General features: G+C 46.3%; 1 long non-coding RNA gene across 1 annotated transcript; it reads left to right on the top strand.

The window, feature by feature from the left end:
- The first annotated feature begins 4,802 nt into the window (after positions 1–4,802).
- On the top strand, positions 4,803–5,487 carry LOC141153098 (uncharacterized). Its single transcript, XR_012247238.1, has 3 exons — positions 4,803–5,067; positions 5,143–5,250; positions 5,339–5,487. It is a non-coding gene; the product is annotated as an uncharacterized lncRNA (long non-coding RNA).

Here is a 5,487-nt window from a genome sequence, read left to right as displayed (position 1 = left end):
TTACTATGAGTATCAAAAGCAGAATAAATCAAAAAGAAACAGAAATAGTAGAGAGAAAAATAGCAAAATTCGGCAGAGACGCCGTACCACTCCAGACCAAACAACCGCAGAAGCAACAACTGAATTTTTTTGAAACTCTAGATGAGGTAGTCGGTAGCCCAGCTCTCATATTTCCATTGAGGACATTTCCATCTACCCAGGATCCGACCATGAAACCCCCCAGCCTCTAAATCAGGGGTCTCAAACACGCGGCCCGCGGGCCGCATGCGGCCCCTGAGGCTGCTTTATACGGCCCGCAGGCACAGACCCCTTGACGATCCCGACCTGGTCCAGGAGGAGCCGCCGACAGCAGCGCTGAATTGCCGCACAGAGACTGTTTCCCAGCACTGCATTTCCAATGCCAGCCGCTGGTCAATCAGAGGCCAGCAGCTGATATCTGCGTGTCGGCGCAGCGAGTATGTCGTCATTGCCATATGCAGATGTCAGCTGCTGGCCTCTGATTGGCCGGCGGCTGACATTGAAAATGCTGTGCTGGGAGACGGTCTCTGTGCGGCAATGCAGCGCTGCTGTCGGAGGCTCCTCCTGGACCAGGTCGGGATCGTCAAGGGGTCGGACTCTGTGGTGCCTGCGGGCCACATCTGCAGGAAGGCCGCCGAGGGAACGGAGGACAGGTGAGAATCATCTTTTTTTTTTTCTATTTTATGTGTGTGAAGAACAGCACAGGGGGCACATAGCCACAACATGGGGACCGGGATGGGGCACATAGCCACAAGAGGGGACCTGGATGGGGCACATAGCCACAAGAGGGGGCACAGAGCCTCAAGATGTGGACCTGGATGGGGCACATAGCCTCAAGATGTGGACCTGGATGGGGCACATAGCCTCAAGATGTGGACCTGGATGGGGCACATAGCCACAAGATGGGGACCTGGATGGGGCACATAGCCACAAGATGGGGACCTGGATGGGGCACATAGCCACAAGATGGGGACCTGGATGGGGCACATAGCCACAAGATGGGGACCTGGATGGGGCACATAGCCACAAGATGGGGACCTGGATGGGGCACATAGCCACAAGATGGGGACCTGGATGGGGCACAGAGCCACAAGATGGGGCACATAGCCACAAGATGGGGACCTGGATGGGGCACATAGCCACAAGATGGGGACCTGGATGGGGCACATAGCCACAAGATGGGGACCTGGATGGGGCACATAGCCACAAGATGGGGACCTGGATGGGGCACAGAGCCACAAGATGGGGACCAGAGCCACAACATGGGGACCTGGATGGGGCACATAGCCCCAAGATGGGGACCTGGATGAGGCACATTAGTACAAGATGGGCGCCAGGATGGGGAACGTTGCCACAGGATGGGGACCTGGATGGGGCACATAGCCACAAGATGGGGACCTGGATGGGGCACAGAGCCACAAGATGGGGACCTGGATGGGGCACAGAGCCACAAGATGGGGACCAGAGCCACAAGATGGGGACCAGAGCCACAAGATGGGGACCTGGATGGGGAACATTGCCACAGGATGGGGACATGGATGGGGCACATAGCCCCAAGATGGGGACCTGGATGAGGCACATTAGTACAAGATGGGCGCCAGGATGGGGAACGTTGCCACAGGATGGGGACCTGGATGGGGCACATTAGTACAAGATGGGGACTTGGATGGGGAACATTACTACAAGATGTTTTCCATTATTACTATATGATGCTAATTGTAAGACAATATTACTGTATGTGGCCAATTGGGGGAAATAAAATTGTAAAAAAAATAAAAAAATAAAATAAAAGCATGAAAAAATATTGGGCACTAAAAATGCTGTTTTATATGTAAACTAAAGTAAACACAAAAAAGTGCACGTTTATTATCGCCACATCCATAACGACCCAAGCCATAAAAAAATAAACACGGCAAAAATGTTCAAAAGGTGTATACAAAAAAAATGGTATCACTAAAAATGTCACATTGAACAAAGAATGCGGCCCCCCAAATTCAAATTTTTTTCATGTGCGGCCCATATACCCAGCAGAGTTTGAGACCCCTGCTCTAAATGAACCTAACTCTAACTTGATGGAAGAGGACTATGATACCCCTGTCAGTACTCAAAACAGGTTCCTCCCTTTAACGACTACTAGTAACGATAATAACACTTTATTAACTCCACCACCCCCAACCAGAGGCTTATCCTCCCAACCAGACAACCCACCAAACCCCCTCCCCCCCAATACCAACAACCCCGGCCCTTGCCTCCACATCCCGTCCATCAATACGAAAACACACTAGCAATGCTGATTTTTTTCAGGTGGCAAAAAGAAAAAACGCCAAAGAGGTACTAGGGGAGGGAAACTCGCCCAAAAGAAAAGAAAAAACAAATCCAAAGAAATAATTAGCCAGAAATCCATTTTCAACCTTAGCAAACACAATTTAACCAATAATGAAATCGCTCTATTAAATAAAGGTCTTAAGTATGCCCCCTCAACACAACTAGATAAGTTCCAAGCCTATATAGGCATCAAGAAGTTCATGCGTCAGCTGGTACTCAAAAAAATATCATACCAAAAAGACCAAAAAGACAGTGATATAAATGCATCTGAACACATCGATCCACCAAAATATACGCACACTACCTTGAAAACCAAATCCACTTTCCACCCCCTCCAAGAGTACTCGGAGGCCCTCAATACCTTCGAAAAGAATGTAACAGACTATATCCGTAAACTTAAAAACCACAAATGTCAAAAATTCAAAAATAATCTGACTAAATCCGAAATAAATGCCATGAAACAATTACAAACCAACAAAAATATAGTAATAAGACCCGCCGACAAAGGGGGCAGCATAGTCATCCTCAACAAGGATGACTACCACAAAGAGTCCTTAAGGCTCTTAGACGACACCAGAACGTACTTAATCATTCCCTCTGATCCCACAAAGACCTATCAGGAAGAATTACGATTACTAACAAAAAGAGGACTCCAGGAGGGCTACCTTAATAAAAACGAATATGACTATGTCAACATCCAGTATCCCAGAATAGCCGCCTTTTACTACCTCCCTAAAATACATAAGAACCAAACCAACCCGCCGGGAAGACCAATTATCTCCGGCATACAGTGCTTGACAGCCAATCTTTCACAATTAATTGATCACCATCTACAGCCTCTAGTCCCCAATCTCCCTTCTCATCTAAAAGATAGTAAACACACTATTTAAATACTCAATAATATCCACTGGGAAAACCATTACATCATTGGTACCATGGATATAACATCATTATACACCAATATCCCACATAACAAAGGCTGCGAAGCCGCCCTTCACTTTCTCAACCAGAAAACACCACCAGAACAAAATGTATTTATCAGGGACTGCATGCTATTTATATTAAAACACAATTACTTCCTATACGAGGGGGGACTACTACTCCCAGCAATGGGGCAAAGCCATGGGGACTAGGTTCGCACCAAGCTATGCTAACTTATATGTGGGCCGATGGGAATCGTTAGCTATACACCCTGAAGGCCTTCTAAACGCGAACCTGGTCCTATGGCGAAGATTCATGAATGACATCTTATTCATCTGGTCAGGGGACCAAGAATCATTGAATAAATTTCTAGAGGAAATCAATAGGAACGAATTCTTCCTGGAATTCACCTCCACCACCAGTACCACCACAGTCAATTTCCTAGATCTGACCATTTATATTGAAGACAATCGCATTCTAACTCGCACTTACCATAAACCCACCGATGCCAATGGATACATCCCACTAGACAGCTGTCACCTTCCCAATTGGCTATTGAATGTCCCCCGCAGCCAATATGTACGAATACATCGGAACTGTTCAAAACCTCAAGAATTTGATATGGAAGCAAAACTTCTCACCACCAAATTCCTAGAAAAAAGGCTATAATGCACAATTTCTCTCAAATACAATAAAGAAAGTAGCCAAAATACCACGAAACACTCTTCTAAATGAGATTGGTACTACTGAAACAGAACAAGATCATCACAACTTTATCCCCATCATTACACCCTATTCTGCAAATACCCGCCTTTTCAAAAAAAAAAAAAAAATTGTCGAGAAACACTGGCACACACTACGGGATGATAAAATAATTGGGGATCAGATACCAAACCAACCAAGGTTCATTTAAAAAAAAAAAAGCGCGAAATCTCGGATCCATAATAGCCCCCACCGTTAGAAACAACACTACATCCAAACAGACACAAACCCCGTTCCAACAAAAACTGAAAGGTTTTTTTCCTTGCAAAAAATGTAAACTGTGTAAAAAACTAAAAACACAAAAACAGTATACAATCAGTCACCAAAAAGAAACATACCCAATTACAGACTTTATAACGTGTAACACCACAGGAGTCATCTATGGACTTTCATGTCCATGTAATAAATTATACGTGGGCAGAACCAAAAGAACGTTAAATACCAGAGTCAATGAACATATGCGCAACATTAAAAGCAAGTACCTAAACCACCCTCTTTCCAAACATTTCGCAGAAAACACAATGGATCCACCAAAGGAATCCAAATAACTGGTATCCAAATAGTACATGAACATTGGAGACAGGGCAACTTTATTAAACATATGTCCAGAAAAGAGAGTGAGTGGATCTTCAAACTAAATACCCTAAAACCATGGGGATTAAATAGTGAGATTGAGTTATTTGCGTTCCAGGACTGACAGGCATGACATCACTACCCCCTGGGTATATAAGGACACATAAGACTGGGCTATGACATCCCTGATGAAGACAGCCGTAGCTGTCGAAACGCGTAGGATTGCTCTCTGACCCAGCACAAGAGGCACTAACCAGGCCTCCGTAGCACCTGTACGCTGCGTACCACGTTACTGCCTGTCACGCTGCATCTCTCGCGCTCCTTCACTCAGGAGCGCGCTCTCCCCCTACCCTGTCTCCTCTCTCCCTCCCGCAACCCGGAAATAGACGAGCACACGGCAGTCACCGGCCGGGACTCCGCTCTCGCCCCGGACCCCCGACAACACCTGTTACCGCTGGACAACTTACTGTAAGTAAAGATCGGGCCACGGCCCCACCGCCTATTATAGACCCACAATCTCAGGACTGTGCTTCTCTCCAGCAGCACCTGCAGTTAACCCTGCACACTATACTCCAGAGCCGCTAGACTTATAAATAGCAGCCACAGCCTCCTGCTGAACCACCCTGCTGCGATTTCAGATTTAAATGAAAGGTATCATTATTTATCCTACAGCTAGACAGTATTGACTACTGACCTACCTGTTGACACTATTAACCACAAACTGTTCCTCCCAAACTAGTTCACTATACGTCGACCGTCTCAAGCTCAGCCAGAGCCACCTGATGCAGCCTTAGTCCCGTAATATACCCTCTTAAGGCTGACAATTTACGAAATCTCGACCAATTTGAGACATCGTTCAGACCAGTCTCAATACTCCATACAGCTACC

Source organism: Phyllobates terribilis, unplaced genomic scaffold (assembly GCF_046119375.1).
Source record: "Phyllobates terribilis strain yellow unplaced genomic scaffold, ASM4611937v1 Scaffold_7__3_contigs__length_470593459, whole genome shotgun sequence".
Classification (NCBI taxonomy): Eukaryota; Metazoa; Chordata; class Amphibia; order Anura; family Dendrobatidae; genus Phyllobates; species Phyllobates terribilis.
Note: the sequence above shows the minus strand (reverse complement) of the source record. Positions and strands in the feature narration are given on the sequence as shown.